This window comes from Nomascus leucogenys, chromosome 4, assembly GCF_006542625.1.
Source record: "Nomascus leucogenys isolate Asia chromosome 4, Asia_NLE_v1, whole genome shotgun sequence".
In the NCBI taxonomy this organism is placed as follows: domain Eukaryota; kingdom Metazoa; phylum Chordata; class Mammalia; order Primates; family Hylobatidae; genus Nomascus; species Nomascus leucogenys.
In genome coordinates, this window is record NC_044384.1 from 116,802,565 (window position 1) to 116,816,203 (window position 13,639).

Here is a 13,639-nt window from a genome sequence, read left to right on the forward strand (position 1 = left end):
TAATTTGTGGTTTTGGTTAATTTAAGGTTAACCTTAAAAGTAGCAAATACTTTGGGGATTAGCGAGCATTACATAATATTGGCTGCTGCAAGTCATTCTAAATTATCCAACTTTCTTGCCTTGATCAGGATTATACTCTGAATTTCATTGGTCTTTGATGATTAATGGTAACTTTATGAGTCAGTCTGAGTTTAATGATAACTGTGTAGTTATGGAATATGAAGTTCAGCAAATATTCGTCTTGAACCTGGTATGGCTCAAGCCTAGGCATTGCCACAATGATAAGCAATGCAAAGCTCCTTTCCTTGCTGGAGGAGGGAAACATATATAAAATTAACAATAAAATGAAGTGATAAGAATCTGCTGTAATAGCTATGTGAACAAATTATTAAGAAAACCTAAAGAAGGGGGATAGTGAGCCTTACTTTGTGTGGATGTGCAGAAGTCATGGATCAGCCTCAAAGTTGGTTTCAATATATATTTATTAAAAGGGAAACTGATATTCTGATTTAATGAATACTAAATATGAGACAACCATATTTTAATTAAAGGAGCACTGAATTAAGAGTCAAAACAACAGGGGCTGAGGTCTGTAGTTATATGACTTGGAGACAAATCAATTTTCCTGACGTTCAGTTTTCTCTTGAGAAAACAGAAATAATAATGTGTAATGACCCAGAATTGCTGTTAAAATAAGATTTAATAATGTTACTTGAAACAATCTAGTAAATTAAACCTTGAAATATAAGTTGCTGTTTCATAAATTTAAAAAAACAGATACCTAATATCAATGTCCTCTAATCACATTCCTCTGGTTACTAAAATCCAGATTAGAATTTAAAATTTCCTAGCCGAGATTCTAATCTGAAAAAACCTGGCTTCTCAAATTCTTATGTGTGAAATCAGAGCTATTAACTTCTAATTTATCTATAATGTTCTTGTGGTTCTCTTTAAGCTGAACTCTTCTTTTTTGAATGCGGTACATTCTTCAGTTTCAACTGAAATATTCAGACAATACCAAGTTATTATGCTTTCCATCTTCTCTAAGTTCATGTACCAAAGCTTCTATCATTGATCAATTAACATAAAGACTCTAATTTGTTCCTGCCTTCCATATCCATGCCTTTAGAAGTGCCCCATCTCTTCCATTTATTCTGAGTATGGCATGGAACTTGCTTTGGCCAATGAAGGGTACACTTGAAAGTCTCTTGTACCTTACGGTTTGCCCTCTTTTCTGCAACTGGAACTCTGCGACCACCTTGTGAACAAGCCTGTACTGGTCTAATGAAAGATAAAAAAACCTACGAAGACAGGCCAATCATCCCAACCATCTTAACTGATGTCATTGAAAATCAGTGGACCCACTTGTTGAGCATATTTCTATTAACAAGCCCAGCAGAAATTAGATGTGCCCAGTCAAGACTACAAGAACTACCCAGCTGAGCCCACTCCTAATCACCAGCCTACAGAATCACAAACTAAATAGTTGTCACTTTAAGCCACTATGTTTTGGATGGTTTGTTAGCCAGCAATTCCATAATGTTGCAGCTACTAATGGGAAGCAAAGAAATCCATTTTGAGTTATACTTCAGACCTCTTTAATGGTCAGAAGGCATCTTAAGGATGGAAGAAAGAAGAAAGTAATTAGTATGAATAATTCCCAAACTCAATAAACAAAGCTTAGCAGATTATAAGTTTTTATTTTCCTTGTCTTTACATCAGCCTTCAGGCTGCCTTACCAAATTATGTTTTGCTTGGTTGATCTGTAGTTAGAGAAAGGAAATGAGCACTAGAATAAGCAAAGGATGCCAGCAGAGGAAGACACTTTGAAGTCTGTTCCTGGAGTACATCTTCTTTTGTCTTCGAACATTACTATAGTTTGATCACCATCTAGATGAAAGCTAGTGTCACATATTCAAAGTTAACGTGTTAATCCCTGAGATAAACAACTACATGGGAACAAAATTTCAAAGGAAACCGGTAGATTGATTTAATTGCCTTACCACCGTGTGTTTTTTTCCAGCCCTTATAAGTGAAATCTATCTAAAGAGTGATGTTTAACAACAACAAAGAAAGAATGAGGGGAAAAAATCATTATATTTTAAAAAATAGCCAGCAAACATTTATATATGTGAAATAGTACTCCTTAAACACTTTAAATTGACTAATTATATTTATGAATAAAGTGTTGTTTTTGTTTTGCAAATTGCGCAGTGATTAAGGATATAAAATTTGCTAGGGTGAGCAAGCAGCAGGTCAATGCTTTCTACTAATTGTCATTGTTTTGTTTTATTTCCTAAGTCCTCCTGTTTCTTATCTATTTGTCTTTTGAATTTATGCAAATTCCTCTTAAGACAATAACAAATTGGCTCTATCTCCAGAAAATTCTCTCCCCTTCTTCTTTTTATCTTTTTTACTTTAAGCCACCCTTTAAAAATTCTTTAATTCTAGAGAGATATTATGAAATCTATTTCAGATTGCTGAATCTGATATACTTTCTGGCACTTCTTCAGGTTAATGTTAAACACAATAAAATAAAAATAATTTAAAAGCATTAATTCCAAACTGCAACTTAAAAATGTTTAGAATTATAAATTTTGTTATATAATCATAATTAAAAATTTAAAAATAAAATGAATATATAAAAAATAATTCTACTTTATACAGGTGAGTGTTATTGTAGAAATTTACAGATTTCTTGAAGGAATATTATATGTCTCTAAACTTATTTCTATTTGTATAATTAAATGAAACCATAGATGTACTATATCATATCTAATTGCCATCTACTTGTAATAGGTGTGCAAATGTGAATGTCTGTATATGAAACTGCAGACACTCACATTACTATTAATAGATAAAAGAACACATGGCGGGGTGTGGTGACTCATGCCTGTAATCCCAAAGCTTTGGGAGACCAAGGGGGGAATCACTTGAACCCAAGAGTTTGAGATCAGCCTAGACAACAAAGTGAGACCCAGTCTCTACAAAAAATAAAAAAGTTAGCCAGGCATGGTGGTGCATGCTTGTAGCCGTAGCTACTCGGAAGGCTGACGTGGGAGGGTTACTTGAGCCCAGGATGCTGAGACTGCAGTCAGCTATAGTTGAGCCACTGCACTCCAGTCTCGGTGACAGGGCAAGACTCTGTATTAAAAAGAAAAAAAAAAAAAAACTCTTTATGACACGATATAACTATAAGCTTAGCAAAGGCTAGGAATTTTGTTCACACAAACAGATACAAACAAATATTTGCCTATGAAATGTAGAATGTTAACATATAAATGTTAAAGCTAAAAATAATGTTTCTTACTAGTTACTCATCTTTAGAATATTCAGTTTCAACTTACTTGAAACACTGATATTAACTCTTTGAAGAAGACTCTTATGAAACAATTACTAAACAAACTGAAACACTTCAAAATTATTTTGAAGTTATGATTCACAGGCAGTTGCAAAGATGGTTAAGAGGCTCTATGTACCTTTCCTTCATTTTACAAATAGTTCCACCTTATATAATTATACTAATATTAAAAACTAGAAATTTTACATTGGCATGTGTGTGTATAGTACTATGTCATTTTATGTGTGTATATTCACGTAATCACCACCACAATCCAGATTCAGAGCTGTCCCATCACCAACAACACTTCCCACATGTTCCCCTTTATAATCACACCCACACCCACCTCCCCACCATCCTTAATTGCTGATAACTCCTAATCTCTGAAATGTTGTCATTTCAAGAATATTATATAAATAAAACAATACAGTATGAGACCTTTTGAGATCTATTTGTTTTGTATGTACCAAGAGTTTATTCCTTTATATTGCTAAGCAGTATTCCATGTTACAGATGTAACAGATGAGTGTTTGTTTAAACGCTCATCTATTGAGGGATGTTTGTATTGTTTTCAGTTTGGGGCTATTAATACAGCTGATGTGAGTAAACATATATACGTCTTTATGCACGCATAAATGTTTATTTCTTTGGCATAAATGCCCAGGAGTGCAATCGTGCTGGTCATATGGTATTTGCATGTTTAGCTTTGTTATTGTTGTTATTGTCATTTTAATCTGCTTTATTGAAGTATAATTGTATGCCAAAAAGCTACACAGGTTTAATGTATATAATTTGATAAGTTTGGACATACGCAAATATGCATGATACCATCACCACAACCCAATAAATAAACATATCCATCATTTCCAAAAGTTTCCTTGTGTTTATGTTTACGTGTTTTATTTTTCTGCTATTTAGTTTTATAAAAAACTGCCAAACTATTTTTCAGAGTGGCTGTATCATTTTAAATTACCTCCAGAAATGTATGAATAATCCATTTCCTCAGCAACTTTCTTACATTTACTATTGTTATCACTTTTTAGTTGTTTTAATAAGTGTATAGCAATATCTCATTATAGTTTTAGTTTGCATTTTCCTAATGGCTAGTGATGCTGAACCTTTCTTCATGTGCTAATTTGCCATCCATATATTCCTATAAGTTTATTGTTTCCTAGATGGATTGTTTTGTTTTTTAATGTTGAGTTATTAGACTTCTTTATGTATTCTAGATACAAGTCCTTCATCAGGTATCTGAATTGCAAATTTTTACCCTAGTCTTAAACAGTTTGTCTTTTCCTCCTCTTATAAAATCTTTTTCAGAGTGAAAGATTTTAATTATAACGTGGTCCAACTTACCAGTTTTTCCTTGTATAGACTGTGCTTGGATTTTATGTGTAAGAACTCTTCCTCGTGCCTAGGTCTTTAAGATTTCCTCCTACTTTATCTTCTAAAATTTTATACTTTTATATTTTAAGTCTATGATCAATTTTTAGTTAATGTTTGTATAACGTGAAGTTTAGATCAAGGTTTGTTTGTTGTTGTTGTTGTTGTTGCCATTAAATATCCAACTACTCCAGCACCATTTGTTGAAAAGACTATCCTTCCTTCATTGAATGACCTTTGCAACTTTGTCGAAAATCAGTTAACTGTATATGCATGGAGCTATTTCTGGCTTCTCTTTTCTGCTTCATTGATCTACTTCCCTATTGTTCAAACACCACCATAAGATTTTGATTACCAGAGTTATATAATAATGTCTTAAAATTGAATAGAGTAATTTGTATTGGTCTTTTTCAGAATTGTTTTAGCTTTTCTAGTTTCATTGCCTTTTCAGATAAATTTTACAATAATCTGTCTATATCTACAAAATGGCTTCCTGAGATTTTGCCATTTGCATTTGCATTACACCTCTATATCAATTTAGGGAGAACTGACATTTTTAAAATGTTGAGTTTTCAATCACAAACATGGTAGAGCTTTCCATTTATTTACATAATCCTCTTTTATTTCTTTCATTAGTATTTTGTAGTTTTCATTATGCAAGTGCTGTACAGTCAGTCCTTTACATCTGCAGGTTTTACATCTACTGATTCAACCAACTGTGGTTCAAAAATAATTGAAAAAATAATTTACTACAAAAAAAATAGAATACAAATATAAAAATACACTACAGCAAGTATTTCCATAGCATTTAGATTATATGAGGTATTACAAATAATGTAGAGATAGTTAAAAGCATAGAAGAGCATGTATATAGATTATATGCAAATATTACATATTTTTATATAAGTGACGTGAGCATTCATGGATTTGGGTATCCACTCAGGAGTCGTGGAACTAATACCCCAGGTATAATGAAGTATTATTATGCTTGTTTTGTTAAATTTGCATCTAAGTGTGCATTTCTTGAGATAATATAAATCATATAATTTTAATTTTTCTTTCCACGTGCTCATTACTAATATATAACAGTGCAATTGATTTTGTATGTTGATTTTATATCCTGCAACTTTGCTATAATCATTTATTATTTCTAGAAGGTTATTTTTAAGATTATTTAGGATTTTCTAAGTTGACTATCATACCAATTTCACAAAGAAATAATTTAATTTCTTTCATTCCAATTTGCATCTCTTTATTTCCTTGTCTTATTGCATTGGCTAGAACTCAGTACTATGTTGGAGAGCAGTGGTGACAGTACACCTCCTTGCCTTGTTCTTAGTGTCAGTGAGTAAACATTTACTCTTTGATCCTTAAGTAAAATGTGTTAGCTGTAGGTATTTGTAAATGCTCTTTTTACAAATTTGAGAAAATTCCATTCTAGTCATAGTTTTCAAAGAGTTTTTAATCATGAATTGGTACTGAATTTTATAAAATGCTTTTCCTACATAAACTGATATGATCATGTGTGTTTTCTGCCAGTCCCTATCTTTTAATTAACATATTTAGGCCATTCATATTTGATGTCATTATAGATACATTAGGGCTGTCTTTTCTGTTGTTGTTCTCTGTTTCTTCTTCTTTGCTTTCTTTTTCTAGAAGAGATTGTAGACAATTTGTATCATTGCTTTTTAAAATATTTAATAGAAATCTCCAATAAAAACATCTTGACCTGGTTCTTCTTTTAAAAGATTACTAATTATTGATTTAATTTCTTTTATAAATATAGGCCTATCAAGACTGCCTGTTTTTCCTTATATGAGTTTTGGTAGTTTGTGTCTTGCAAGAATTGGTACATTGTATCTAAATTGTCAAGTTTTTGGTCAGCGTGATGTTCATAATATTCATAATATTCCTTTATTGCCCTTTTAGTATCCATGGGATCAATAGTGATGAGCCCTCTTTATTTCTGATAAGAATTTGGATGTTCTTTCTCTCTTGATTAATCTGACTAGCAGTTTTCCAAACGTACTGATCTTTTTAAAACAGCAGTTTTGGATTTTACTGACATTTGTTATTGTTAGCAAAGCCTCTGTTTTCTGACCTATAAAGTAGAAATAAGCTTCATATTATTTTTATCATGATTTTATAAGAATATGTAAGAAAAACAATTAGGTAATTTCTAAAATGTAATTTTTATATATTATTTTTATCATTCTAGGTAGCTAAGTATCAATATGCTCAAACAAATGTGTCCCACTTTTAGGAAAGCCATTCAAAGATACATAATTGAAAGTTAAAAAGCAAACCAAAAATATCCATTTGAAAGCATGCCTCTAAATAAGCAATGCTTTGTGCAATTTCTTTTTCAAAACTGTTTGACAAAAACCAAAACAAACAAAAACAGAAGTTGACTAAATCTGAGTAATTGACAGTTGATACTTAGTTCTCAATACATACATTAAGTCCCCAGTGTTCCATGGACTTTATTATTTACTGTGGTGCTTCCACAGTAAATAATAATTAAAAAAAAAAAAACAAGGCCTTTCCTTACCCAGAGCTCTTGTCTACTGGAAAGTAAGAAAATGAACAGATACATAAGCAAGAAAAAAGCATAATAGTAATTGATATGTAGAGATTAAAATATACTGATATTAGAGCATAATTAAGTTGCTACTTTAGACTGGAGACAAGGACATTCTTTAAAGGTATGATATTTATGATGAAATTTAAAAAAAAGAAAGTTTTGTAGAAACTAACTCAGTTATCTTAGTCTGGGTCCCTCTAGAAGCAGACCCTAAGAAAAGGACTGACTGAGTACAAACACTCTACCTTGTAGACAATCTCAGGAACTAAAATAGAGAATGCAGAGGTGATGCAGTGAAGGTAAAGATGTCAGTAAAGGTTTTGTAACTCAGCAAGTTACTACAGTGGTCAATGGCAACTTAATCCTGCTGTGCAACTCTGGGAGGCAGTGTAAAACACACATCTGCCCCAACTGAAGGATAAAGAAGTTAAGTGTATTTATATACTCACTTCAGTCATTTCTTGATTGAGGGTTATTTCTAAGAGGTATTAATTCCCTATAACTTCCAGACTGCCTCTTTTGCAGACTTAGCAGCCTCCAGTAGCAAAGAAAGATTTCAGGCAAATAAATGCACAGGCTGATAATTCGAAGTCCAGCTGGGATATATACAAACGTAAGTGTCAGAGAGTATGGATGTGACACTGACAGCATTTACTGAGATGTGTTTGAGGTTGAATTATAGATGGTGAGCAAAGGGAAGACTAGTAAAGATTAAGTCTAAGAGGAAAGAAGAGTTCAAATCCTAAGGAGCCATAGGCCATAATAAGTATGGATTTTATTTTAAGCACAATGATGAGCTTCTGGGTAATTTTAAAGAGGAAGGTGGCTTAATTGACATATTTGTAAAAGATCACCTTGGTTGCTAGGTAGAAAACAACATGTAAGGAGGAGAATAGGAGCAGGGAAATAAATTCCTAGGCTATCATAGCAATTATGGCAATACTGATGACACAAACTTGAGCTTGATAATATATTATATGGAACATTATTTCTTAATTCCCCACCCCCTCCACCTATATATATGGGAAACACACTCAGAAATGATGCTTAAAATCTAACCAGTGTCTTTTAATAGGTGTTCTGCAATGTATCTTTAAATCTTAGCAACAGCCATAATTCCAATCCTTTCTCTCCCACTCAAGAAAGCATATGGAGGGGTGTGAGTGAAAGTGATTCTATTATAGGAAAAAACTAGAATCTGCTTTAATATTTTTTGCAAAATATTTTGTCATCAGTCAATTATGACACACTTTACAATTGATTCAGATAAGCTAATGTTTCTTAACATTATGATTAATCATTGAGAGAAAAATGATGGATCACATTCTCTCAGCATCTGATCAGGCAGTATATGATTTTTCAGATATAAGGATATCATCAAATACACATATTTCTAATAAGGCCACATAATCACAATCAACATGAATTCTTCTTCTACCTGACTTACAGAAAGATTTTGATGCATTAATCAGGGTTCCAGAGAATAAAAAAGACTTACTGAGGAATAATTTACTTATCAAGAAATATTAAAAGAAATAAAAATGGTTACATTAGCCAAATGATGTCTGGAGTAGAAGAATGACAGTATTACTCTACAAATATTTAAAGCACCTAAACACTTAACAAAATATTATTTTTGACTTAAAAAGGTAGTAGATACCAATTGAAATACAGCCAAGAATAATATTCCTTATATATATGGAACAAATATCTGTAAGTGTTGTCATGAAACATAGCACATTAGAGCAAAAGAAAACTTAAGAGTTAAGTCCAACCAAACTTTTGTGTTTCATGAAGAGGATGTGAATTTCCAGAAAGAACAATCAAGAGGCACAGGGATTCAGTTACATAGAGGAGAGAATAGGTATTTTTTAAATTATGTAAAATTAGATCAAGGTGGTTTTTTCCACTTTATTCCTGTTGAATTACTGACAACAATTTTCCAGATGTTGTATGGTATCTACCAGCATAAAAAGGTGCTTGTAATGACATTTCTTTGAAGAAATATCACAGATGAGCAATAAAGTACTCATGTTGGTATCTATAATTCCCAATCTCTATTGCAGAAAAATATGTATTGTTAACTTTTGCATTCAGAATCAGATAATTAGCATAAAAGTCACAAAAACCCTAAGCAAAACATTATATACACATTAGTAGCTTCCTACAATTTTGTAAAAAAGACAAGTGAATGAGAGGAACAGAGAACTTCCAGTTACCAACTTAAATAGCAAGAGAAATAATGTCTGTGTTTTGCTTTGCATATAATTCTGCTGTTACTAAGGTAGGAGGCAGGACTTGACTCTGGAGGTGGGAACTTGAACTCAAGACTAGACAGAAGACTAGCTGAAACAGGGAAGAGGCGAAAGTACCTCTCCCTAAGACATGCTCACCAGTGCCATGTCAGTTTACCATTGCCATGGCAACACTCAGAAGTTACTGCCCCTTTCCATGGCAGTGACACAATGACCAAGAAGTTACCACCCTTTTTCTAGAAATTTCTACATAATCTGCTCCTTAATTTGCATGTAGTTAAAAGTGGGTATAAATATGACTGTGGAACTGCTCCTGAGCTGCTACTCTGGGCACACTACCTATGAGTTAGCTCTGCTCCACAAGGAGCACTTCCTCGGTTGCTGCTATACACTGCTGCTTCAACTAACACTACCAGCTTGCCCTTGAATTCTTTCCCAGATGAAGCAAAGAACCCTCCCATGCTAAGCCCAGTATGGGGGCTTGCCTGCCCTGCATCATTACCAGATAAAATTTTGATTGCAAGTACTCTATTAGCACTAAATTTTTTTTGGTAATTTTATCTCATAACTCTGAAAATGAGCCTCAACAACCTCTTTCTTCTAATGTTGTTCCCCATCTATACATCTGGTGGAGTACTACACTGTCCCAGGTCCTCTGCTAAATACTGATAATTGTTTTAAAGTGTGTGAGACCAAGTACCAGGTATATCCAGTACTCTCCAAAATGGTTTTAACATTTACCTCTATCTACAAAATAAACTTTCCATGAAATAAGCCCATACCCCCAATTCATGTTTATTATACCAACATTTGTGAATATATTAACATAACATATACATTATTTAAAAAGATAACAATAGAAATTTTAGACATTAGATAAAAATAAGTACCAATAGAAATTTAATGTTATCTTACTACATCCCACTAAAGAATATTACAATCCCCTAAGGAATAAGCCTTTCCTGCTGGTACCAGCTATTAGAAGTTAGATGAACTGACTTTTCAACTAGCTTGCAAGTCTCTTAGGTGATGAGGCCTCATTCTATCTTGATCTACTCTGCATCTCCTAGAAATATCTAGCACAGATGCTTGCACCTCATGAGCACTCAGTTTAATTAATAAGAGATTTTTAAGTACATGCTTACTTCCACTGATAGACAAGAGGGTGGATTGCAGAGAAAAGGCTTTAAACTCTTCAAGGGTTAGGTCATGCCTGGCTTCTTAGACAAAAGACAGAAGTAGATGTGTGAGGCCAGGTGACCGAATGATTTCATTTTCAAAACTCTGCAGGTATGTATTGACTTTCTATGATTAAAATTTGCCTTAGCCAGAAAAGTTTCAACCAAACTTAATTTTTAATTTGCATTACTTCCAAAATCCAGGGAATTATGTTTTAGAAAACACCATTAGTTAGCCCCACAGATAAAGACGGCTGTTTAATATGCTATATTCTTTTTACTCTCTTGCTCTCTCAAAAGCAGGGAAGGGGTAATACAGTAAAGACACTTCAATTTAACAATAATTTATCAGGTCTTTCTTCACCAGGAAATAATTTTGTAGCTTATAGATTATTTTTAGCCATATAAATAATTTCTCTTTTTATTAAGGCAGACATTTATTTTAGTCATCTGTGACAAACTATGGGATGTCTACTTCATCAGCCCATAAAAACAGGCTTCTTTGTTCAGTCCTACAGGCAAAAAAGCTGGACAGATCTCTTTCAAGGAATTAAAAGCCCAAATCTAACATGCATTGTTCCTGCACTGGTAATTCATCCACATACATGCAGATGCATACATTTTGAGCACTTGCTATGTGTCAAACCTTGGGCTACTTTCCAGTTAACTATTAACTTTTGATAATAAGGATACATACAGCCTAGCTCTAATAGAAATAATTCACTTAAATAGGAAAAAATCATATAGTAAGTTAGACCTCTAATATAACTTTCTTTCTGTAAGTGCCAGATATATTTCATTTTTGTCTTTCATCATAGAGGAAATCTTGCAGGAATTGCACACTCTTCAGCTAGTGCCCTCTTGGCCAAGAACACATTTAAAAACTGGTGAAACAGAATAGAGTAAATTTGAGAAGATTATCAAGTACAGCCTCAAATTTTATATCCTAGACAATCTTGTTCTTTCATCTGTGAATGGAGCTCCTGGGAGGATTTTCTCTCCAGTATCAGTTGGCAGAAGACAGTTCCCTCTATGCAATTAGCTTTTCTCGTCTTTTCATTTATTTCATATCTCAACAATTCTTTCTTATTTTGAGGAGTCATTTTTTTCCTAAAAACTTATTAGAAAATTATAGGAGCAAACAGTATATTTAAACTCTAACTTATTCATTAAACAAATATTGAGTGCATAATGTTTATGACCAAACCATATGCTGCTGCCCTAAATATGTACATTCTTCTATGGAGGCTATGTATATCACTGCAATTCATGGAAGAAGAATGATGTATATTATTTATATATTTTAGAAATATACATTAGCTTTTTCTTACGTTATAACGCAGAAAACACTCAAAGCAAAAGTCAAAAATATAAAAGAATCTACAAAAAACAAAACAAAACAACTTCCTGGAACTAAGAAATTAGAGCAAAGTTGCAGCATATAAGGTCTATTAGTTTGCTGGTACTTCCATAACAAAATACCACAGATTGTGCTTCTTAAGCAACAGCGACGTGCTTGGAAAGGAAGGGTGTAGTCTCTGGCTAGGGCTCCACCCCACGCAGCCTGTCCCCATGGACCTAGGTGATGACAGGCATTTCTGTTTTCCTGCCACAATGTTGTCTTTCCCAAGACCATCCTGGCCCACCACACCCCCATCCTGTGCCTATAAAAACCCTGAGACCCTAGCAGGCAGGCACACAAGTAGTTGGACGTGGAAAGGGGCTCACCGGTGTAGGAGCAGACCAACAGACACCGGCAGGCCGGCAGGCCATCGACGGGCGGATTGATGTGGAGTTTGGCCAGGGCAGTCGAAGGAGAGCCCAGGCCACTAAGTAGTCCGACTTCAGAAAGGAAAACTACCTTCCCACTCCATCTCCCTTCTGGCTCCTCCATCTGCTGAGAGCTACTTCTAATCAATAAAACTTTGCACTCATTCTCCAAGCCCACGTGTGATCCAATTCTTCCAGTACAGCAAGGCAAGAAACCCCAGGATACAGAAAGGCCCCTGTCATTGTGATAAGGCAAAGGGTCTAATTGAGCTGACTAACACAAGCTGCCTACAGATGGAAAAACTAAAAGAGCACACTGTAACACATGCCCACTGGGACTTCGGGAACTGTAAACACATACCCCCAGATGCTGCCGTCGAGTCAGAGCCCCACAACGTGCCTATCCGCCTGCTCCCCCTGGGGATTCGAGTAGCGAGGCACTGAAGAAGTGAGCCACACCCACACTGTACAGCCTGCTAGGGAGACAAGGGAACTTTCCCTGTTTCAAAAGGAATTTATTTTCTCACAGTCCTGGGGGCTAGACGTCTAAAATCGAAGTGTCATTAGGATTGCCTCTCTCCTTGGCTTGCATAGAGACGCCTTGTCACCATGTTCTCACATGATCTTTCCCCTGTGCACACACATTCCTGGTGTCTCTCAATGTTTCCAAATCTCCTTAGGCCAGGCACAGTGGCTCACACCTGTAATTACAGCACTTTGGGAGGCTGATGCGGACGGATCACTTGAGGCCAGGAGTTCGAAACCAGCCTGGCCACTATGGCGAAACCCTGTCTCTACTAATAATACAAAAATTAGCTGGGCATAGTGGTGCATACCTATAATCCCAGCTACTCAGGAGGCTGAGGCAGGAGAATCACTTGAACCTGGGAGGGGGATGATGCAGTGAGTGGAAATCACACCACACCACTCCATCCTGGATGACAGAGTGAGACTGTTAAAAAAAAAAAAAAAAAAAAAAAAAAAAAAAAAACTCCTCTTACGAGGACACTGGTCAGATTGGATTATAGCCCACCCTAATGGCCTCATTTTAACTTAATTATCCATTTAAGAGCCCTATCTCCAAATATAATCACATTCTAAGGTGCTAGGAGTTAAGGTTTCAAAATAC